Source organism: Anarrhichthys ocellatus, unplaced genomic scaffold (assembly GCF_004355925.1).
Source record: "Anarrhichthys ocellatus isolate YVR2014 unplaced genomic scaffold, GSC_Weel_1.0 scaffold4, whole genome shotgun sequence".
In the NCBI taxonomy this organism is placed as follows: domain Eukaryota; kingdom Metazoa; phylum Chordata; class Actinopteri; order Perciformes; family Anarhichadidae; genus Anarrhichthys; species Anarrhichthys ocellatus.
The window spans coordinates 4259496-4285153 of record NW_022280034.1 but is presented as its reverse complement, the minus strand read 5'-3'; positions in this window follow the sequence as shown (position 1 = coordinate 4285153).

Below are 25658 nucleotides of genomic sequence, written 5' to 3'. Positions count from 1 at the left end.
GTCATTTAACCAGGAATGTAAAGCCTGATCAATGTTTGAGCTGCGTGAACAACTTACATCGGCTCAAATGGAGCTCCATGTTGAAAACAAGAGAAACGAGTAAACAATACGAGTGTGCGTAAACTGAACGTGCTTGTTGTGATCAACTCATGTAACTGTAACCATAGAAATAGGATAGGAGGAGAGAGGACATTCCCATTCAAATCAACGTAGCTATTGTAGCTAATTGCAGAGGGATATGAGGGAAACTTACATAATAAAGTAGCTGCCAATTAATCTGTGTACACCGGTGTGCTTGCACGTGAGAGGCTTTAGGTCTCTGTCGACCTCAGCAAATTGTTTTGCCGAAGATGGTGAGTTCAAATAACCTGTAGTCATAATGGACTCAATTATGAGAATGAGACCCAGGTCGAGGTAGAAAAAAGTTAGTTTCTTTAAAAGGACCAGGGGGAAGTTTGTGTGAAAACCTAATTAAACCTCATGTGGTGTTTATTCCAACATTGCTTGGGCCTGCACGTTTTGCAACCATTGATTCATATTGCATATCTGCTCTTTTAAGGGTTTCCTCTTTATTAGAAGTGTCTTCGGTGCCTTACGACAATTGCACACATATGATATATAATATTTTCATGTTAAACACAAAGCAGCCAACCATATCCGCTTCGGTAAAATGTAACATATTATAACAGTCTCGGGGGCTTTAGGTGATTTAACCCCTCTCTGGTTCAGGGTGACGGGGCTCTCGTTTGAGTTAGGAGTTGGTCTGAGACGGGGTTTCGTGGAAATGCGAAAGACCGAAGTGGAAGCCGAGGCTTACGACGCCCTGAGAAATGACTCCTCTTCGGCCGTGACAGATAGGACCAGAGTGATTCCCTTCAGACTTTAGTCCTTTATTAATGTCCCAGTTCAGGTTCTCTCTAAAGGACGCATGACCGAAGCAGAGCCCCCGCTTTCATCTCTCAGTTAATGAGAAAAGGCCAGATAACCATTGAGCCCCTCTAGGCTTGAGCAGAGATATGGAGGCCCAGTTCTCGTTGTAATCTCCTAACATAAAGCGTCATGCTCCACCGCCCTGGGATCTAAGACCACTTCGAAAAGTCAATACACACATTTAAACATCATGTACAAGACATGTTTGCTCTTGTACTGTAGATCGGATGTTGCTAATAAAAGGGAGGACGTTCATGCACTCACCCCGCGTTTATCATCCTCGTCTTCGGTAGCTTTTGTGTTTTCTCAAGAGTCGGCAGTGGCGGTGAAGGACTGAGATTATATCCAGTATATATATACAATCCAACATATTATAATAAGTCAATCAATTTAGTAGGCCTGCAACAACTAAATCGATTATAATAAATAGTTAGACATTTGATGAATTGGGTCTATGTCATGGTGCACAACACGCGCCGTGGCGAAAGTCTCCGTGGGGGCAGGAAACCAGCCAATGCCGTGGCGATGAATTACAGGAAATGGCGCCTTCTCATTTCCATCTCTGGAGTAAGCTTTTGAAAAGTGTTCGAGGCAGAATCTTATGATACAGCATTGAATAGACAGAGGTCAGAACATCATCACACTCATGCGACAGTGGTGTAGGTAGTTTATAGCCTAACCTTGGCTTTTTAGTTCTGGTGATTGCATTCCCACTTCAAAAATCATAAAAGTCTTTTATAATTTCCTATTGCAAATTTGGTCTCATCTTTGTGTTTTTTTAGCCATCAGTTTTAGTGGTTATGATAACAGTGCGCTAACCAAAGTAATGGCTGATTTGTAACCGCTGATTTATTAAAGAGCCCTTCGGAAACTTGGTATAAAATAATTTTCACTTTGATTGTAAATCCCTCGAACAAATTCATGAATGTCAAAACTATAATAAAACAAGCTGCAGGAAAGAAATGTTGCCCATTTCCTAAACTTCCGATAATTTAAATTCCCTGACGATGTCACCTCACCGACCACTCTTTTCCTCGGGCACCAAGAGGAGCATGTGGCAATATCATTTAACCGAAGACGTCTCGTCTTCTCGTCCTTCCACTGCCCCTCCTAAACGGCTCCATTTCCAATCTTCACTCCCATTAACGCTTTTCTGTAATTGCATTAAGAGCGACAGAAGGGAAATAAATGTGTAAAACATATGTTCCGGAAGCAAAGTCATCTCTCTGCATCTGCAGGTAATTGAATTTTAATTGTTATGCAGAAAGGGGATTTTACAATTGAGTGGGTTTGTATAAAAAAAAAAAAGAGACGGAGCAGACAGCCTCATTATTACACTGACCATCAAGTTAACCACTCTGTATGACCACATAACTGTATTTATTGGACAGGCTACGACATTAAACAACAGATTGCCCACTAAGACGCATGCATACACACTAACGCAACTTTCAACACCAACACAGCTCTGACTCTGCATGCTTGTCCTTGAAATGACTCTGAGCTCATTCATCATTTTGTCCTGTAGGGGAAAGTTCTACACGAAAGACCAAACAGCTGTTCTTGCAGCAGCCCCCCTGCTGAAGGAAAGCTAGTGAACATAGCATTGCTTGCTAATCGTTATGGGGGTCAAAGCCTGTGTAACTGAGAGCTGATATACACATGCCATTCCTTTGTTGTGGTTAGACTTCAGACTTTGAGCTTTTATAGTCCAAACGTTGATTGGTATTGTGTTTACATGTGGAGCAACTGTATACAAGAGGAATGAATTGTATAGTTAAGGTTTATGGTTTGTTCATGGATCCTAACTGCTTCATTTAGAGTAGCTGGCATTGGTCAGCTTAAACACACTGACTGGAGGTTGATGAGAGGCTCAGCTGCCGAAGCGCCTGGCTTTGCATCTTTTATAGTCGATGACTTAATCAGCCTAATTTATCAGTGTATGTGAGCTCTATAATCTATTCAGTGCATCTGGCACTGCTGAGCCATTCAGATCATTTCACCAGCTTTAAGTAGTTTGTTTTAGCTGAACGTTAGTTCAAATTCCTTACTTGAGGCCTATGAGTTCTTTAAAACAGTGGTGTTACGTAGGGCTGTCTCAGGTTTTATCACATTTAAGATTTTAATCTTCAGTGCCTCTGATGGGGCACTTGCGATGAAAAGGTATTTCATGGCCAGATTGTTCGCTCATGCTGCCATGTTGATATTTTACCTGTGTCTGAAGAGAACTTGTTCACTATAGATAAAACTGATTCATCACTCAGAACTAGTGCGACGTTTGTCTTACAAAAACGTGAGTCCAATTAGTCTGCGTGTGTCTCCTAAATGTCCTCAAACATCTTTTATTTATTGGTTATGAGACCGTTCTCTGATCCACAATCCAAAACAACCATCTTTTTAACCAACAATTGTTTTGCTGGGCCTAAAGTCCACAGTCATATAATCCATCGGGTCATCATCATGAACATACAACATAGAAATGTTTGTTCAGGATGATGCAGGGTCGAGGCTGCCATTGCTTTTCCACTTCGAGAACTTAATGTGAAGCCATTGTCTTTTCTTTCCACTGTTGTCCATCTGGTTTGTGTGTGCTTTACTGAACTAAATTTAGTCACTACTCTGCAGCTGAAAATAAATCCAAGGTCAAGGGGTTAAGGAATGCAAACCAGCTCTTTTTCAACACAGCAAACACATCAATTAGTAACGCTGTAAACAAGTGTTGGATCCTGTGCACAGTGTTTAAGAGTGTGCTACTAGTTTAATTTAATTTCCCTGTAATGTTTGGGTTGCATAGATATTTTCAAAGTCGTATAACATTTCCAGTAGCGAGCTACGTTTTCGGTGTAAGGCGACCAAATGCTACGCCGGCATCTGTGACACTACATGGCTTTTCTCTTGAATTAAAGAGACCCCGCTGCAGTCTATTTTCTTCCAGATTCTTCATCAGCCCCTCTTGGTATTCAAGCATTGGGCTGCTTTGACATTACGGAGCAGAGAGAAAGAGAGGGACCAGTAGCTAATGGGGCACAGTCTGTGAGCTGGTCTGGTGCCATTCACGCTCTGTTCCATTCTGTTGACGTCCACAAAACAATATTAGTCTGTCCGAGGATTCAAGGATAATGTATTTTGATTATGCAGCACAATGAAATGCAGCTGTAGCCCATTTACTACACACGGAAAAACAAAACAAAAACAACAAAAAGTTGTGGATTCATGTAATGCATTTTGTCAGGAAGATTTTAAACGACAGCAACAATACAATTCTCTGGGCAGATGATTTTAACGGCATCTTAACATCAAACAGTCGACATCAGGGAAATGTTGTCTTTCAACTTTCAGGATGTAAACATCGCCTGCTCTCATCCAACCGGAGTCCTGCGCTCTGTCCATCAGGAGCAGCCTGAGATCCTAGCTGGGTTAGCTTAGCTTCCATCCCTGTTCTCCTCCCTCTCCTCCTGGGGCCATCCACTCCGCTTTCGGCGGAGTTTGGTCCGGCTGCTCTTGCCGGGCGGTCGGTGATCGTCTCAATGGTCGCTGCACTCAAATCCAATCCCCTCGCTTCATTCCCTTGATGTTGATGAGCGTATCTGTCACATGCCATACGCGCTCCAGTAATAAACACGAAAAGACAACAAATTAAAACAGAAACTAGCGAAGTTTATGGGAGCTACCGTGCACTCACCCCGCAATGTATGCATGTGAACAACTTCCTACGCTGGGCAAAAGTTCTTTCAGCAACAGAACTGCATAAAATCCAACGTGTAATCTCCCTCCAAGCTAATTTAAGTTGCTCAATGTAGACGTTAGTATCCTGTTGGGATAAACGTTTTGTGTCACACAATTGTCACAGCTCCATTGATGTTTCTAAAGGAAAGGTAAAGATGAATAGATTGGTCATGAATGACGCCAAACCAAACGCTGTAATAAAACCACACACATTTCTCATAAGCCTCTTGCAGCCTGAAGCCTCTGATATCATCTCATCTTTTTTTTTACCTGTGATTACATAGCAAGCAAAGCTGGCCACAAAATGACCACAAAGTCCCATGTGCTGCACTTTCTACCAATCATTCATTAAAATAAAACTCCTAGATTTTGAAGAAGAAAAGTATTTCATCAGGACGGGGTTTTCTTATCTGACCCTGAAGAACGACTGCTTGACTTTAGCCGGAGCCACAGATATCTCAAAGCTCTCCAATTGGATTAAAGATAGTGAGCTATTGGAATTGAAATAGCTGGAATTGAGCGCCTATGAAATGGCTTGTATTTCTCAAAAGGCACTAGCCTGCAGCCCACAGGGAGACACAGTGTGTACTGCCGGCGCGTTGAAGAGATCAGAGAGAGGGGATCCTCCTCGGCGGCTCCATTGTAGTTCAGGTAGCATAGATCAAACAGAGCAATCCCCACAGAGCTCCCCAGAAAGTGCTTACCAGGAGGCAATCTAAGGCAGCCCCCAAAAGAGAGGCAATGGCATATGGCCTTTTGAAGATAGGGGTTTGAGATTTGAGCATAGCCCGAATCAGAGAGGAATGAGAGGGGCCTGAACGAGGGAGCACGTTGGTGAGAGGCCGCGGGGGAAAAAGGCAAAAATCTTAATGCAACTGTTTCAAAGCACACAGCAGAAAATGCGTATAGACCTGTTTAGATTTCGATCGGCGGCGTCGTCGAGGGCTCGGAGCAGAGATGTTTTCAAGAAGTGACTGGAATTCAATAAAGATGATGCGGAAAAAGTGTACCAGCGAGCCTCCCTCCTTCGGCTCTCTGTGAGATTTAGATACATTTCTTGACAGGAGTATGACTTGTTTTCCACTTTGTGTGGACACAAGTTTTCCATCGAGACTAATTTCCTGCTCTATTCTTGTATCTGCTCTATTCAGTTGGAGAGAATAAAAAAAGACAATCCAATACTTTGTACAATAGCATACTTTTTGACGGACTGTGTGTGTGTGTGTGTGTGTGTGTGTGTTCTCGCTCTCTTCCCCTCTCAGCTGTTCCCTGAAGCAGCCCGGAGAGTCGGCCACTGCTGCAGTGCCACTTTATCCTCCAAACATCTGAGTAATATACAGACTGCGTCACTGTATGCTGAGGGAGGGGGGGGGATATATAAAATGGCACCTCACTTGACCGAGGCCACTCTATTTGTGAAGCGATGTCTTGGCGATATTTCGTCTGATAAGATGGCAATTTCAATAAGAGGCTTCGCTGGCTTTTGGCCCCTGTGGGCTTTGGCTTGAGTAGGGAGGGATATATTTCACAGAGGGGAGCTCGATGAAACGAGGGCCGAGCATTTGCAAAAGTGAGATAAAACGTGCTGTTTTTTTTCCTTTTTCCCCCCAGACATTTTTGCCGGGGAGTCATAACAAGTTTGCTCTGTGTTGATTGGGAGAGGGAGGCACAACCATGTAGAAGTGTCTGTGGTCGGGTGTCCCATCCATTTTCCACTCCGATGAAGATGGCACAGAGGAAGCTAGTTGTGGTTGTGGTGCGTGGTGGCAGAGGGTGGGGGGTGATTTGCGGATGCTCCAAGCCCAAAATTAAGATGACAGCAATGACGAGAAGCGATGCCGAACAGATCCATCCCACTGATTCAAGCCGCCAGCCTAACAACCCGTACGGTTGTGTGTGCGCGCATGTGTCTGCACGCATGTGCGCGTTTCGATGTAGCGTGCAATATGTCCGCCTGTTGACAAGATCATGGAGACTCAGTGTCAAGCTAGACAGCTGATTGCAGTGCTGGAGTAAACACCTGGCATCACACTTGTCTACAGCTGAGGTGAATCACTGCACGTGTGCGTCAAAGCGAAATGTCAAAAATGAAAGCGCGGAAAACAATGTGTCTGTGCGAGGCAGATGGGGGTGGAAAACGCAGCGTGAGGAAGGCGTTGTATTGGCTGTTTGACGTGTTTGCTTAAGTCCAAAAGTTTCTGTTATTATTTCATTCTCTAAAGCAGTGGTTCTCAACCTTTCTTCTTTTTCCTGATGGACTGTCAGAGGAACCAGCACCCATTCATCAACACTGGCAATAGTTTCACATTCTCGCTTGTAGGACACTCTCAACTTGTGGTGTTCAAGTGCTGTAGCTGACTGACTATAAGGATACATTTTTATTATTAATGGAGCCCTGATAATTAATGGTCTCTAGCTTTAGAATTCAGTAAGCTATCATAACTTGCTCTTTGCTGAACCTTCATTACTTATTCCCCAATTTTTCAGTTTGCACTATTTTACTTTTCGCCAAGCTCTCTTTCAATTTGGGTGAAATTTTTAAGGGTGAAGTCACGCTGAAAATGGAATAGTATTCATAAAGTAGCATGAAAGTTTTCCCTATTTTTCATTTGGAAAGTCATTTTGTGTCCTTTCTTAAACAATTTGACTGAGAGATTAGAATGAAGTGAAAGCCAGGTTCACTCGCTGTCCCGCTGCTCGCTCCCTCAAAGACGGAAGATCTTAAAAATGTCTTCTGGTTTTGGTCCTGGTCTTGATTGGACATGGTCTCTCCACTCTGCTAATGGAGATTAAGATAATGGTTTAAGAGTTATTAGGGGAAATTGCCTCTCCCATTTAAATAAGAGGAGCATTTTTTTTGGTGATAAGGAAAATAACTTCTTATTTTCTTGACTTGGAGCAAAGATTGGTCTCAAGTATCTGCTCAGAACGGATGTGGATCTCTCCTCATCACAAGCCGTCCCCCGAATGTGAGCCACTCGCGCTGTCCCTAAAATAACTATCATGAGTTCACCCCTGAGTGGAATATGGAAGCTGTTATTAAGTACAACTGCTAATTACACACAGAGTGCTCTCAGTACATAACTCAATACAAGAAATCTAAAACATGAGATAAAGACCAATATTTAGTATGAAGGAGAGGAGTTGTAGGCGGAGGTGATGGCATGAGCATATACAGGAAGAGGAAGTGGCTCTTCTTCAAATATCTTGAAGTGTGAAGTTAATCTTTTATACGTTTTTATTTTACGGTCAGTTGTTTGGAAGTCTTTTGGGACAAGTCTAAATCACTTGTCTTTTCAATGCAACTTTTGTGATCGAATATACCAGATTGTAACTCAGCCGTGTCCGCATGTGTGTGTCCACAATGCGACCTGCCTGATTGGATTGTAATCGGATATATTTCGTGGTCAAAAGACTGTAAAACGGTTCGATGAACGCATTTTGTTTCTTATAAATATGTCATGATAAAAGTCCCCCGTTATGTTTACTGCTTACTCTTCCTCCCTGCGGTATTAGACTTGTTTTTATTGAGGAACAGCCGCTAACAAAGCTCCTCTATCGTGGGATTCTGCACGTCTGTGAAGTCAAACACCAAATCAGGACCGCGTGCTTTCAAATCCAGCACACACACACACACACAGCAGAAGATGCCGCTGTGAAACTTTTGAGAGTCAATTACTTCCTTGTTTTAAAACAGTAGTCGTATCTGTGGGGGTGCAACTTACTTGGCAATTATTTGCTTAAAATACCGGCAGTGAAATGCTTGGTTCATCACGTCGATTGGACTTTTTAAAGCAAGGCTTGTGCACGGGAAAAATAATACAAACGTTATGTAGGATGGTGGATTCAAACCAGTGCACTTCTTAAAAACATAATGCCGATTTCAAGGGGAGCTTGTCTAATTGCTCCGCTTTCACTGTTGCAGTCGGACAACAAGGCCAATGAAGCCCACTTCACACGAGCTGCATTATTATCTTTTATATAATTTATTTCACCAGCTGCTGCACGCCAACGTTGAATCGAAATCTCACGCGCAGCTTTCTTGATTGGTACCTCAGGTTCAACCTGCATTCCTCCAGTGTTTCTCCTCAAACCTGAAGGCAATGAGGGAATTGTCAAGTTACGTATCCATATAATCAGTAATAAAAGAAAGTAAAAACGGAAGGAATACAAGTGAAGTGAAAACTTGTGATGTAAGTGAAGAGAAGGTCATGGCTGGGGGCGGGCGGCGCCTCAGAGGAGACCGTGAGTTCAGAGACAATGAAAATAAACCCAATAGATCTTATCGCCCGTGCATTGTCTTGTCTTCCATTGTGATAGGGCGAAATCACGTCAGGGATAAACACAGTATGAATTTTGAAGAGCCTCCTCTTCTCATTCCTATTCCGTCTTATTTTTGCCTCGGCTCAGAATGACCTCCGGTAATCTTCAGAGGTCAATATCGCCATTTCCCTGAAACCTGAATATATAAGGAGATTGTGAGACCCACCGGGGGAGTTGAGGCGCAAGTGTTGAATATTACAGTATGTGTATTTCATTAGCGCTTGGCAGTTTGAATGATGTGGTTGGAAATATTAAAAGCAGCGTCGGCCTGCCTGCATTGATCAGAATGGCAAAGGCCACTTTGGCTGTGAACGGAATGCAACGGAGAAACACCGACAAGACACATCCAACAGATTGTGGAACCGATCAATGAATATTTGATAGCGTCCTCTGAAGGATTTTTAGCTGAAATCAGCTATTTCCTTCAAGCGCACAAAAGGTGAAGAGACTGCATTTGTATTTAGGCACAAACACATAAACACAATGTGTGGAATGCATGAAAGGGAACCATGTATGTATAACGGATCTAAAGTATGCAGGCGAAGGCTGTGCTGGGAGTACATGCAACCCACATTTTCATTGTGCAAATGAGAGAAAGAATCTCCCCTCAGATGTCTGTGAAAGACCACAGCGAGCCGGCCTATAATCACATCCTTTTAGAGGCAAGGCCACACAGCCTTTGGTGTCAGTTTCTTGAGGGCACGAAGGCCAAATGTCAGGACAGCAAGCCCACGGAAATGAAGCATTTAACTTAAGGCTGAAGGATGACTTTAGTTTTAATACAACTATCGGTGAAATGAATAAATATATGCTATTTATTTAAAAATACAATTGATTGAGTGTTTTGCCACCCCAATTTTAATGACTTTCAGATTTTGTTCACTTGGTCCTTTTTCCTTCCATAAGTAAGTAATTAGGCTACATAGTTATACATTGAATTGAATGTTTTTTGTCAGTTTTAACTGTTTATTGTTGTTATTTCTTACTTTGTAGTGTTGTTGCCGACAGACAAAGTGAATACAGATGAAAGTTCAGTTATGAATAACATTCTGTGTTTTGGTTGTTAAATAAACGTTCATCCTCGTAATTATTTTGTACATCTTTTACATACAGTGCCTGTTAGCATGGAGGATAAAGCTCTCATTTCTTTGGGTTTCCAGCGGTGCACACCAGGCTCAGAACTGGTGATATGCAAAGAGTTTCACTTGTCACCAAATAATTCCCTAGAAAAGACGCACGGTGTCTAAAGTGCCAAGTGTGTACAGCCCTGTTGAGCACTCGGCTTGCATCAACGCATTGAGTCTGTGTTTGCAGCATTCGCAGCATTGACAGATTCATACATTGGGAGCACTGTGGTCGAACAGACACTTGAGTTTCTGTCAATTTACAGCTTCATGTAAGAACTCAAATAAATCATTCCAAAGATGAGGTAGTGGAATCTGCTGGCCAGGCTACAGGTCTGCAACCTGGCCTGAGTGTGACAGGATCTGACTGGCTTGACAGTTTTGATTTATTAAGCAATTACTCGCCGGTTTATCCTCATGATGGGTTTTTTTTGGGTGTGCATTATCAGCGAGGAGAGGGGTTAAGATTTTTGTGTGTGTGGCAGTTGACGAACTAAGCTTCTAAGAGCTATGCCACTGCTGTTTATGTCTTAATATAAGAGGTTGAGATCGGCAATATAACGGCATTTTGTAGGTTGTAATTTTTAATCTGGTCACTGATTTAAAGAACAGAGGGTCACACGGCGTTATCAGTTTATCGTTTAAAGAATCATCTCAGAACATTTGTGAACACTGCCTCAGTGTGCCAATTGTTCCCTTTGCCGTACCTCCTAAAACAACCCTTGGGGGACAGATCAGTGGGTGCGTGATCTGAAATAGGTGTTTTAATACAAGACAGGAGACACTAATTAAAATGACAGTTTGACGCCGTATTGGCTTACTGTCGTCAGGTGTAGCACTGAAGAGATGACCTCAACTCCCAGAGTGGAAATGTAATTTCATGGCCTGTTAGTCACTGAACTCCAGACGTAAACAGAGCGGTGTTTGTCCTGACGTCTGACTGGCGCACTCGGACCACTACAGCACGTCTGCTGGTAGCCGTTCTAGTCCTTCACAGCGAATCCTCTCCGGCTCAATGGCTTTTTCGCTCCCGCCTGGAGAGTGTAAACACCGACAGAGTGGATTGAACTTCTCCTAACAAGCACTCTTTAAATTATACTCATAGAGATTCGCATGTGCCTGTTGTTGTTGTTGTTGTGTGTGTGTGTGTGTGTGTGTGTGTGTGTTAATGGGTGAAGAGTTGCAGAAGCCTGGGGTTGAGAGAGGAGACACTTCAGACCCTTGAAGACTACATTTATTCGAGCAATTAATAAAAATGTTTAATGCAACACCATTTGTTGAATAAATATAGAAATCAATATTTTTCTCCTGCAGCCAGAGAAGCAACCAGTATTAAAACAGTAAAAGGATGAGAACTTAAAATGCATTTCAGGCCATGGTCAAGCCCTACACCCCCGCCCAACCTCTTCCCTCTGCTGCCTCGGGGCGACTGGTTGCCCCGTCGCTCAGAGGTCCCTGCGGCCGATCGACCCGGTCACGGCTGTTTTCTGTCCTGGCCCCACAGTGGTGGAATGAACTCCCCACTGACGCCAGGACAGCAGAGTCGTTGCCCATCTTTCGGCGCAGGCTGAAAACTCACCTCTTCAAGAAGGCCTACCCTGAGCCTTCCACTCAGCACTTATTGTATTCATACTAGTTTGTTGCACTTATTGTATTCGTACTGGTTTGTTTCTGCACTGTACCTTTGCTCTGGTTTATGCTCTTAGATGCTTGTTTAAAAAAGGAGATGCACTTAAGACTTCTGGTGACTAGTATTTCTCTTGAATACTTATGTTGAATACACTTATTGTAAGTTGCCTTGGATAAAAGCGTCTGCTAAATGACTGTAATGTAATGTAATGATGCATTTTGGTATTCAGACCTCTTAAAAAAATTGTTAACAGTTACTATAAAAGTAAAACCAAAAAACAACCGTTTTGATACAGGGTAACAGTTCAGTATTTTTGTCATAAGCACTTTAGCACTACCATAAGTACTCAAACTGCTGCAGCGCACGGCACGTCACTCTCAGTCTCACTCCATTTAATATGTATAGACATACCAGAGACACAGAGCAATGCATGCTCGATGGATTTAAAGATGCTGGTACCACCTGAAGATCTGCCGGCCTTGTAAAAAATTCATTGCAGCTGTGAAAGCGGAATCTGAGGGAAATTCGGAGCTGATAATGAGTCTCTGAAGACATCAAAAGTGAGAGAAAACACTGCAAACACATAAAACAATTGATTGAAGTTTCATCCCGCAGGCTTTCCATCAAAATTGGCAAATTAATCATCTTGTAGGTTGCGCAACCCTCGTCTCTCAAATGATGGACTGCTTTCCCGAAATGAAGAGATTTAATAATTCACGTCATTGACCTTTGTTGAACCTTTTACTTATTCTCTCTGGAAGAGGCCTGCTTTCATTCCATCTATCCGCTCTGACAGAGTTCAAGACAATATCTGTCTGAGCAAAAAGACAAGTCCGTCACAATCAAACAGGCCTGGAAAATAAACTCCGAATCTCCCAACTCTGATGGGAAAATCATACAGATATGGATTATTGCATTGATTCCTATTCTTTTTTTTAAATAGAAAACAAGGAAGGAAGATTAAAATTGATTTAATAAAAAGATAAAAAATACATAAATAAGCCACTGCTCCTCCAAAACCGTCTTTCTTCATCTGTGCCTCTCTTACTTTAATGTGAAAGGAGGAACACAAATGTGTAGCAGTATGCACAGGTTTCGCTGTGTTGTGTTCGACAAATAATGCAACGACCTAAACACACTCGAGAAAATGAAGACAAGCAAGTAGCGGGACAAAATAACATTAACACGGCATGGAAAGGGACTTTGTACGGTTGGGCCATGATTCAATATGATAAGAATTTATTGTCTTTCAATGGAATTGTATCGTGATTAAATCATATCTGGTGATATCGTGATAGACGACAACAATTGATAACAATGAGCACATACATAATCAAGTTCCTGATGAGAAAATACTCAGTTTGTCAAGGTTTTTATTCACACAGAAGGCTTTACTATGTGGTTATTTAATGTATCTGCCGATGCCAACGACATAGCAACATATCTATAATTACATGACCCGACTTCTTTTTTTGCTCCCGTCATAATTACGACAGCTTCTTGATTGGAAGGTTTATCCGTCATATCACTGCAGGTATATTGGCTACAAGTATATACAGGAAAACTTCTTGATAGAATCGCATAGAATATGTAATAAATAACGTTTATTACGAGGTGACAATGTTAGTGTACTCTCTGCTCTGCTCAGTCGAATGGATAACTTTGTAAAATTGTCAAAATGTCTTAAGTTAGGACACAAGCACAACTTTTATTGGTGTCACAGGGCGCCACATTTCAGGTATCGATTAGGCCTTTTAAATGACAATACATCTCCAGAGTGTATTACTGCCTACAAAAATCCATTATTGAGGTACTTGTCTGTCTCCTGCACCACCTAATGCACTACTGTTCCAGTCCACAAATATTTAAAAGGTTACTTTTATGTCCTAAAGATCAATTTTGACTCCAACCTACACTGCAAGGAGGGGAGTAATGGAGACCATCCTGGCACGGTTACTGGTCGAACGATCTCCAGAGTCCATTAAAAGGTGAACAGCCAACATGTGATACAGCACCATGCCAGTATTGTTGAGTTTTTTTTGTTCAGTGGTTGGCATCCTCCCAGCATTCCAGACCGTCTTCCCATTATTTTCAAATCGTAGTGTAAAAATGGGAACATACATTCTACTGTCCGTTAGTTTTAACGTCGTTGCGCAACATATGCAATCGACATGCGTCTGTAAGTTACAGCTACAAACCATCAATGTTACTGCTCTGCTTTTAATTTGCTCCCCAATGATATATGCAGGACTTTTGTGGTCATGCTACGTTAGAACCGCTGCACACTAAAGAAGCAATCCTTATTTTTTGCCGGAGCCAACAGTTGTAAAATATGAACCAAAGCCGCGTGTGCAGCACTGACACTCATTTTCACAACTTTCAGAATTAATGGCAAAGGGAGGGAAGTAGTACAATGTAAAATACACGACTATATCCATTTTAATGGGAGCCAAAATCTAAGATAATTCACTTCTGGCATTTCAATTACCAATTAAGAATAGCTTAATCCTGATTTATTAATATGAGTCTCTTTTATGCGAGATAGGCTTCTTTGAGCGGCTCTGGTTACAAAGGAAGAGACACGTTGTACCGTAGATAAAATAATGCATTCTACTTCAGATGTATTTATTCTACAAATGAAGCTCATCTTGTGTAAAAGGTCAAACATGTTATGGTAAATAGACTTGAACTTTGCCGACCACTCAAAGCGCTTTAACACTACATGTCATTAGGTGCCTTAACCCCAGGAGACATTGACATGGACTTGATCCGGAGATCAAACTGCCCACTTTGAGCCACAGCCCCCCCCCAATATGAATCCCTTCGATCCTCTTGAGTGTTGATGTAACACTATGTAAGCCAGGTGGCTATTTTGATAAATAATGATCAAGTCACATCAAATGGAAATGCTCAAGTTAAGTACAAGTCTTAAGTGCAGTCTTAAGTGCAGTTGTGAAAGTGGAGAGTGACGGAGAATGTCTGAGGTGCGGAGGTAGAGCGCTCCAGAGGGATGGAGCAGCAATGGAGAAGCCCCTCTGTTAGCCAGAATGTACTTAGTTGCATTCCACCACCGCTTGAGCGGTAAATTGTTTACAAGAGCACATCGTTTTCTCATAGATCAAGCCACTTAGTTTTTCCTTCAAAGTGCAACAGATTGATGCATTTAACTTAAGAATGTAAATGTTTTGTAGAGGGTCCATCAGTCCACCTACCACAGTCTCACACAATATCCTGTGGGACACACTGTAGCACCGTTAGCTGCAAGCCGCCAGCTCAGCCGTCTCAGTACTGAGAGCCTCGTGGAGGCAATTAGACATGCTCTAAATTTCGAATTTAGCACCTTTTAACTTGAACTCTTATCACATGCACACAGAAGCAAAAAAAACAATCTCTAAAGCTGAGCCCTTTGAGACATGGCATGGGAAAGCATCTTCAGGCTTAACAACATTGCTGCTTATGCAGCTGCTGTGTGTGTGTGTCTATTAAAATGGGAGGGTTACTTTTTCTTTTCAGCGTTTTCAGTGTGTCCACCTCACCATTCTCCTTCCTCTGGCTCATTGGTTGTCTCTTCCCTCCCTCTGCCCGGCCCTTCGTATCGCTCCTTTGGTCACTCAGGTACCCACGACCCCCCCCGTGTGTTGGAAGAGATCAGGGAGCACAAAAGGATTTGCTGCTATTAATTTTGCCCAGGTAACCTTCACAATAATCCAACAGGACAGCCGTTTAATTGAGCTAACCCTGAGCCCACGGCAAGCCTGCCTGTCCGAGCATTCTCCTCTCTCTGTGAATACCAGCCGTCTCACCTCGCCTTCATTCGAGGAGCAAAAAGAAAGTGTTGGAGGGCGAGCGCAAGTCTGTACAGTTGGGTTTTTATTATTCTCTGCTCTTGTCTTTTCTTAGGTCAGTTTTATTTTTTCTTGGGATTGTTATCTCCATTCTCCTATAGAAAAATAAAACAGCATGTCAGGGAAGGTTATCAAATGGCCTATTCTGATGTATTTTTTTCTTTTTTTGAAAAGAAAGTCTGGAGTATTGTTCACTTTCAACAGTGGGTTACAGCTTGCTGTAGGGAGACATTTTGGAACAAAGGCTGAGAATGAGTTGCTGTGCGCCTCAAAGATAGACTGTGTTAGAGCTGCAGAGGTCACGGAAAAGCACAGGGGCTGCTGGGTCGAAATATTATTCCTGCAACCTTTTGTAGATAATATGAACAGCCTAATTCACTGCTACAAAAAAAGAAGAAAATTATGAGCTCAAAGATCACTCTGCTCATACAGTACACGACCCAATTACTAATAAAATTCAACAGAAACTAAAGGTCGTACCGCCGTTTAAAACTAGAAAATTTCATTTGAAATTTGTTCTCATGGAATTGAGGGGATTAGTAGATTCGGGAAGTAAATTAGATTTTTGACCCCCGAATTTATGCCATTGATGGTGCAAACCTGAGTCTAAAGTACAGGAAGCTATCGTAGCTCATTAGCTGCGTTGCATCGTTCCCGTTTTCTACCGTCCTTTGTTGACATATTAACTGCTCCACAAAAGAGCAATGGTTTGCAGACGGCTACGAATCAGGACTCCTTGGTCCAAAGACGTCTTTTCAGTGAACTGTGTGAACTTAATGTCCTGTTGGCCACTGAGCTAAGCTAACCAGGTAATGAGTTAGCCAGCTACAGCAGGTCAGCACTATGCCACTAAAGCTTCCAGAACCAACTATTTTGCAAGGGTGCAGATTAATTTGGCTGTACCACTTTCTTTTGTGACCAGTCTTTCATAGAGAAACTTTACTTTGTGGATGAAGCGAACCAGGTCAGCTAGTATCATCATGAGAGATTACAAAATGCAGACGAGGTTTGAGTGGTGATGTCAAAAGAAGTCATGATTTGGCTCCCAAAAAAAAGGAAGTTATCCAGTAAGTGCCCTCGAAATGTAACCCTCCCCATTTTCATATGAATAATCTAAAAGGTTGTGAACCCGCATCGGATGAATCGGACCATTTCTGTCGAAAATCCTCCAGCAGGAGAGAATGGCTTGACAAGTGGTCCTCCACCCCGTCGGTCTTTACTCACGTCCGCCCCCCTCTCTCAAAAGCTATCCCTCCGCTGCAGGTAATTACAGTGCAGCGGCACCGTGGTCAGTAAAAAGGCGAGGCCAACCACTCCAGGGGAAGGCGCATGATCCATTAGCTGAGCACAGGGCTCGACGGCCCATTCCTCACTCCCATTTGTCTTTTCCCTAAAACCTCTCCGCTGACCCCCCCCCCCCCACCCCTCCCCATCCCACTCCGCTTCAGACATCTCCCTCCCTCTCCTGCTCCATCAAAGATACAGAATGGAGCGCATGCAGAAAAAAAAATCTCTTTAAACCTAAATTTGAGCTTGAAAGCTACATTTTTTGAACATACCTGAATAAAACCGCTCCCTGATAGCCAGGCAGCCAGCAAGCAATCCGGTGTACGCTCTAACTGAATCATTCACTGTGGGAGAATTGTGACAAAACAGAGCTCGGCTGCCTTGAATTCAATAAAAGCAAATGTAATATATTTTTCATATGCTGATACTGCTTGAGTCCAAATAATATAACCATGAGGGACGCAGCCCAATGGCTTCAAAGATTTCTCATGTCCTTTTTCCATTTGGTTTTCCAATGTCGTGATGACAAAAATAGAGACAATCACGGAACCAATCAACAACAAAACATTTCACACAATCACTACAGCGCTCACGAGTAAAACACTTGCAGATCTCTTTGCTGAGACTTGAGCTCCTAATGAGGGGATTTGAGTGACAGTCGCTCATGAAGCAATGAATCGTCGCATTGCCAATTTTCGAAACAGTTGGGCTCAACTGCTTGTTACACAGAGTGACTGCCTTTTGTGCTGCCTCGAGTCTCACAGGTGTAATTCAAGAAGGCTCTTTTCACCACGGAAAAAAAAGAACCAGGAAAAAAAAAGTCACTTCCGGTAATGACCTTCTCCACAACTAATAAATAAATCCATTATCGGAGACAAAGACAGGGAGAGAAACAAAGCCACAAAGGCTGCAGCTACATGTCACCTCCATGAGTTAACACGTCTTCTCTTGTTTAATCAGGTGCAAAGTCTGTTCTGATCGATAACCCCTTCCTCCTAGATATGTGTGTCTGCTGATTCTGTGTAGAAATGGGGTATGATACAGCTATTCCTTTCTCTTTTGTCTCTCTGGTCAATAGTTAGACCTACATGCTCAAACACCAACAGGATAATATAGGAAGTTAAAATGAACACCCTTAGCATTTCAAATCATGCTTTATAGAAACCACTGTAGGGTTCATACTGTATTTTGTCACTATAACAGACCCTTTACAGCACCAAACCATAATCATAACAATAGTAAGCATGCTAGCGATTAACACAAGCCAACGGCTTTCATGTAGTTGTTAAAAACAGTAAATGTCTGGATCCGTGTTAAAGTAAGTAGACCAAGCCCAGCAGTTCATGTGACATTTCTTTGTTGTGCCGTTACTCTTGCGTGTTGGGGAATTAGCACGCTAGCTAGCCAGCCCCTAGATGTATAGAATTGAGCAACCTAATGCTTAGTCCACATATCACCAGATAATCAGTCATTAACACTGATTCACCAGATTTTGTAACATGCCGATGGCTTCATTTCAAGTCCACAGAAAAGAGAGAAAAGGCTTGCACTGTCATTGTACTGCTACAGCTACTGCTGCCCCCCCTTGCCCTACACATGTTGGTACTGCTTTTTCCCCCCATTCTCGAGGCACTTTTTTGAATTTCCAGTCTAAAGGCACTTCAGCCAAAACTCTGGAGTCTAGTTACTCTTAAAGTCTAAACCATTTACAACAGCTCTCTGCAACGCAATCTGGAAAATCTACAAGTGTGGCCATTCGTTGGGGTGAAACACTCTCCATGAATTAGAGACAAAGACAAAGGGAAATGCAGGCAGAGAAAATTCTCTTCCATCTGCAAGACAAAGACAACACATTGGGAACAGCAGGAGAAATGAGCACCCACGCTGACACGGCCCTCTGTTTCAACCAGGGTGTCTTTCACAGGAACCTGTGGATTGATTCCAAACGTTAAAAGAGCCAATAATTGTTTTTCATGTAGTGAGTGATGACCTCATTGCATGTATTCATATAATATATGCATAAATGTGTATGAATATATGTATATGTATGAATTTCCCAGATATGTGACGATGAGAAATGATAGCTGTCCACTTTCATCCTTTCTGTTTCTTGTTTCTCCCGCTAACCTGCACAGACCAAATCAATTCTGCTGACCCTAATCTACGAGCATGACAGGAGGATTAATAACTTGCCTGATGTGGAATATGCACAACTTTCTGTCAGACAGATGAATTAGTCTGCAGTCCAACTGAAACAACGCATGTGGAGCTCTTTAATCATCGGGTCAAGGGGAGAAAATCTCCCTGCTCCACTCAAGTCACGAAAGAGACGAGCGCTCCTCCAAACCGAATGAGAAAAGAAGAAAAACCTTAACATAATTAAACATTTGATGCGATATTTGTTAGGATGACTCATGGTGGCAAACTCTCTTTCAACAGATAACGAGTCCAGTATTCACTCGCTTTCTAGCTCTATTTGTAAGCTCCGCACCGGCTCCTAGTAAACAATATCTCACCGTGTTCACTAGCAAGTCGCTAGCCTTGTCTATCTGTTGTGGTGTGCTGCTGGGCTGAAATGGTCCTTCCATTAATCAGTAAATCAACAGAAAATGAATTGCCACTTCTGTTGATAAGCAATCGATGTTTCATGTCATTTAGGCAAATATGCTTTAAAGGCCCAAATGCACCGAACGCGACAAATGGCGTGCCTCATTTGACGCGTGCCGACTGTTGCTCCTGAGTCGCACTGCAGGCATCAGATATGAAAACCTTTTTATTCATTGCAGCTCTCATAAAGCAGGTACTGCAGCTGCAGAATTAAAACAGCTTTTGTCCGGGTTCTCATTTGAAGCTCCAAAATAAAAACGAGGTCGGAGTAGAGATCAGATGAACTTCAATAAGTGTGGTCCGATGCTTTCAGTGTGTTTCGGACCTTAAACGTCACAGATTTCTGCCTCTCCAATGTGTTATTCGTAGTATTCTATCAAAGATTATCTGATTAGTTTTCAATTGTTGTCCTGACAAAATGTGATGGATAAAGAACAATCATGAATATTATCATGAGCTTGCTGCAGCCCGATAAAATATAGCTTGTTAGAGCAGAGTTGTGGGCCACAAAACCAAAACAATGATCAGAAATAGACTAAAAGGTGGTGTAGAGCTGAGCTTGGGTGATAATTCTCTGTGGCTTCTAGGAGCGGCCCTTTCTCCATTAGACACAAACACTTGAACCAAGGTAAATATAAAATAAATATTGATTAATGCAGCTCCGTGTACAGCAAAGGCTGCCCAATGTCAACCGATAGTGTGTGTGCTTAAAGTGCACACTGAAATAGTCCATGACAGAAAAGCATTTAGCTGCTGCTTTCCCATCAGCAGTTCAGCACCACATCTAGCGGACAGCTCCTATTAAGCCCCGAGCCTCTGGTGTTCATTCACATCCTCGTTTGGGTAGAAAGCTGTGTGCCACGGCACCTTTCTCAAACACAGTTTCTCACATGGAGCTGCCCTTCAGGCTCTGATGGAGATAAAGAAACTTCAAACCAAAGATTGAAGTTCAGTTTCACAGCTAGCACAACATACCCATTCAAAAATAACTAAACTAGAGAAATACAATGCTCAAAGGTCGGCTGTCTTAGAACCTAATTTAATTGAGACTCTGCCATACAGCGCATCCAACACACGGACACAATTTGAGATGATTTTGGCTCAATATCAAGGATGAATCAGATGGCATTCATTGACTCAAAAGCCCAAAACCACAGAGAGTGTTTAAAGACTTCGTAGCTCTGTGGATTTGCCTTAAAATTTAATTCAAACGCAAGCATTGTAAGTAATGCACATACACATGCACATATAATATACAAACCTGCCTCTGGAAAATAACTCACTCTTAGCCTTTTATACTCATTCGAATCCTGTGTCCGTGCAGTATTGCAATTACTCTCCCTATAGGTGACAGTCACACTGATATACTCACTCTGGCATAGTGAATAATTTCCTTGACACCCACCTACTCATGCTGGCACATAGACTACTATATACAGTACATCACCCTCTTGTCACCGCACTGTTCTCACCTCATGCAGTTCTCACAGGCGTCCGTGTGCACAAAACAAAGAGCAATAATTGGATGTTATTTAACATTTTAGTGACTTGTTATACAACCGGTGTGATGTGATACATCTCATGGATAAAAGCCGCAATAGCATTAACAACTATAAACTGCTCTGTTTAGATATGAAGTATGTGGGAGAGTTTAGGAAAAGCCAGGTAAATGGAGGTTTCAAATGAATCGCATTTATTGTTAAATGTACATATTGTTTTTTGTAATTGTTTCACCACATTCTCACACCTGTTTGTTTGAATTATTCCCACGATGGGTACGGACTCTTATTTCACACTGACGTTTAGGATAATTGGGAGCAAGCATTTCCTCCCTCTCCGCTGTTCAAGGAAATGTCAGTCAGCATTAGCATACTCATTTATAGAGTGCTACAGCTGTCCCTGGCTGCTACCTCGCCGACCCGCGCACCCAGCCACCCCTTTCAAGGAGGGTTATCGCAACGATTATGAAAAATGACTCCTGAAAAAACCCGATGTGACACATTATCTCAATATTAAGGGAGTTTGAGGGAATAATAAGTTTGGCTTATTAATCAAAGTATGGGTAGGGAGGGTATAAGGGTAAGGAGCAGCCAAGTGAAGTTAAATGCCGCTGTCAATCTCCGCATGAGTAACTTTTGACTTCAAAGGACATTTCACCTGAATCATGTCACAGTATTTATGGAGACGCCAGCGTCGCAATGGGACTCGTAACCCCTGAGATTTTTCTGAAGAAATTTGCCAGATTTTGCACGGAAACGTCAACGTCTCCCGAACACAATGAGCCCACTTATTCTGAATTTGTGTGAGTGTGACGCTCGTGTGGCGAAGTGCACTCCCCAGCAGTTCACCTGTCAGTCTATTACCCATCACCTGCGCGTGGGGAGGGGGGAGGGCACGTGTGCATATTAATGCTCTTGCGTTCGCGCACATGCACACATTTCTTTTCGCACATTCTAATTTCACCCGCCAGCCCATTAGGGCTGTGAGATGAGGAGCGGTCGGTAGATAAACCGCGATCGCCCAGCGAGAAATATAGTATTCTCTATAAGACCGCTTTAAATAAAAGGAAGAAAGCTTTCAATTCCCTGCGCACTTTTCATGAATAAATGATGAGGTGCGTTTGAATGAATCCGTGTCCTTTCTTGGTGTCCTTTCTAAAGTTCGCTAAATGGCAGACACGGCGGTACGAGCTAGGTGCTGCTAATCTGATGGTGGGGCGTTACGAGGACGGGCTATTCTCTGTATCCCCTTGTTACATGGGCTTCCTGGGATGGAGGCTGCAGATAGCCTAAAAGGTCCCGTATCAAACGGGGCTTGGAAGGTATGGCAGCCAGTATAAATTCTAGCGCTACATAGTAGCCACTGCTCCTCGCTGTCTGCTCGCCGGAATTTGATTTGTGGCCGTTGTCTTGTTCTGTGATATAAGAAGAAATGCCACCCTGCAACATGAAAGAATAATGTGGTCATCTTTACAAAACAAAGGTCACAGTCTCTCACATTTCTCACCAAGTTGTAAATCGCGTCACGCTATTGCATATACCGAGTTCTACATCGACGTGCATTGCACCCGTTTGCGGGCGTGCATGCACTTCACACATCTAATTGCATTGGTCACTGTCGTTAAATACTTAAGCAGCTCAAGGGGGCAAATTAGCTCGTAGACATCTCTCGGAAAAAGGGGAATGAGGACATATGGGACATGTCTCTGTGCTCCGCAGAACAGACTCACGGGAAAGACTGCCAAAAGGATAGTAGTGCAAGTAATGGCGCACGCCAGAGCCTAGTCACACGAAGTCAAAGCCACGAGCGGGAGAGGGAAACGGGAGAGAGAAAGGCGACTCACTCAATGAGAGTCTGGGGCAAAGATAAGGGGAATTAGCAGTTAATTTGTGGAGAAATTAATCCGTTTTCAGCATGAATCGGAGCCTAACTCTGTGGCATTGTTCAAGGCAGTGAGCGCTCCTATCTCGTGTCCCCAGATATTTGCAGGTCACTACAGAGGAGAGGATTTCAATTTGGTCACTGATGTTGGATCAAGAGTGGGAAGACACAAAAGAAGTCTTTGTTCCAGCAAAGGGGTTCACTGGAAATGGCACATATCATCTTGGGAGAATTTCACAGCTGCCAACGCGCGTCTTTATGAGTTGTTTTTCCATTCAGGGAAACTGAAGGCCACACAACAGCAAAACTGAGCAAACCGTAATTGGAGCAGCCTCTATTTGATATTGAGCATTTAATCGCAGATCATTAATGCGGTGCCATTTTAAAAGCCTCCGCATCCCCAGAATATAGAGAAGGTGACATTTAAAAAGCCCCCAGTTCTCCCGTTGACGCCAAATATTTCGCCAGTTGCTCAAATGAATCCACTGATGACTTGCCTTTGGATACGAGCCGCACATCATAACAAATTATGATACACCAGGCAAGGTTATGGAGAAGCACCGTCGGCTTCTGTTTTCCTTGGCTGTGTGTGTGTGTGTGTCCTGGTGGAATCCAGCTTGATTGACATTCTCTATACAGTGGCACATCACTGGTCTTAGACCTCTCACCTACATTCAACAATGTATTCCGCTATACCTCATCCATGGTAAGCATAACTTACGTCCTGGTATGGGATAGAAAGAATATATAGTTGGAGATCTCATTTTGAGCCGTGTTTCCAGCTGAGCAGCTGACCTCTGCTTCTCAATGTCGAAGCTCAGAGATGCTCTAAACCTTTTGTGAGGAAGCCTGTATGCCGAGCGGCCTGAACAAAATTGCATGAGCCGCTGTTGTTATGAGTTTTGTACTGTTTGTCATTGCCGTGACCATTTCATTTCTGTGCGCCGTGCCGGTGACAGCCTTTGACAGTCAGGAAGGAGAGAAAGCCATCATTTCCAACAGAGGAGGCGAGATCTCCCCCTCAACCTTTCATCATCCTCGCACCAGTGACTGGATCTGAGAGACAAAGCATTTCACACTATCTGACGCCTGGATATTAGAGACAGCATTTTATTAGGGCCTCCACAGACCATGTGTTTTGTGAAATTGCATAATGTATTGGCTGTATGAATGAGGGTAGAAGATGGTGTGTCCTCAATACTCTCTTGCAGTGCTCTTAAAAACAAAAGGAAAGGTTTAAAGGTGAGATCTGACCAGACTTTTAGTTTAAAACATTCAAAAAGTGAACAAACTTTATCAACAGACTGTGAAGAAGTTGCTGTGTGGTCAAAGAGGTCGATGTGTTATCTACTGAAATGAGCATGCTAACCAGCTGGCCACTTTTCCAGCCATCAGTGCTTCTTCTCCATCTATGTTGGATGAAAATGAGCTTTGGTCTCCTTATTAGCTTTCTTCTCATTATGACACAGAAATAACACACACACACACACACACACACACACACACACACACACACACACACACACACACAAAAGACTTGGCAAACAAAGGTATTCAAAAGAATTCACGGCACCTGCTTCCTAAGATATTGAGCCTCCATCAGCTTGCCACTGAGTATTAAGTGAAAAAAAAAAAATACAACAAAACATACATGCAGTCCTCACAGTCCATTTGCATGATTTACCGGGGCCCTTGCAGAAATGATTTCCACTCATTAGTGTGCGTTTTACACCGTTTTTCATGTTTAAAAGGTGACGAATTGTATAATTAAAGGGCTCACAATGTAAATCAATGGGGCAGAAAGAGAGAAGGTAATTAAACGGGGCCCTGGCTGGCATCATGATGTTCTGACTTTCATGGGACCCCCGCCTCCCACGCCTCTCCATCACAGGGTCATTCAGTTTGGTGGAAAGTGTTTAGTCCAGCAGCACGGCATCTTCAATGGTGTCTCAGATTGTGTATTTGCCAATGATAGAGCTGCATGTTTGCTTTCTCTGCAGCCCGTAGAGAGGCGAGGTATTGCTCTTAAACGAGTCTGTGTCAAGTATTTTTCCTCATCCTACCTGATGAGAAAATGTCAGGATTCAGCACAGTCCTGCTGGACTCATGTCTCCATCCTTAAACTGCATTTCCCCCTCAAATCAACCCGCGTTTTCCCTATTCTCCCAGGATTTATGACATTTTAGAGCTATGAAAAGCTGCAAATACTGATGTGACAGACCTCATTTGTAGTCTTAGTCCCAGTGCTCAACAGACTCCTAGCCTTAGGTGTTCTGCCAGTCGAGCAGCCAAAGATAAAGTTTTTTTGTCTCTTTTTTGGCCAACCATCCCAGAGTTTCCTGAGATTGCCAGGGATGTCGTTGTGGGTGCAGATGTGTGGTAATTGAGTTTGGAATGGGATGTTTGAGGTGGAGCTGCCGCTATGCAGTTCAGTCATAGCTATCCTCCCAATTTTCTCTCTCTAAGGAGTTCTCGCCCCAGGGAGTGTGTAAGCGAGTGGACTACGGCTGACTGTTACTGTTGCGTGGAGTTACAGATGACACAGCCTCTACTCTCACTGAGGCACTCTTGGCTACATCCTGTTCTCACATCTCACACACCCTATTGTAGCTTACTGTGCTAACAACATTCACCACTGCCTTAGATGCAGGCATCATTATAGTTTGATCTTTTGGCTCGAATTTACTATATGAGTAATAATTTCTTCTTCTCTTCGATTTTAAGCACAAGGATTATAGTTTCTCTCTTTGGAATTTAAAAAGATAGCTTTTAAAATGTTTTTTTTATAATTATAACTTTGGTCTT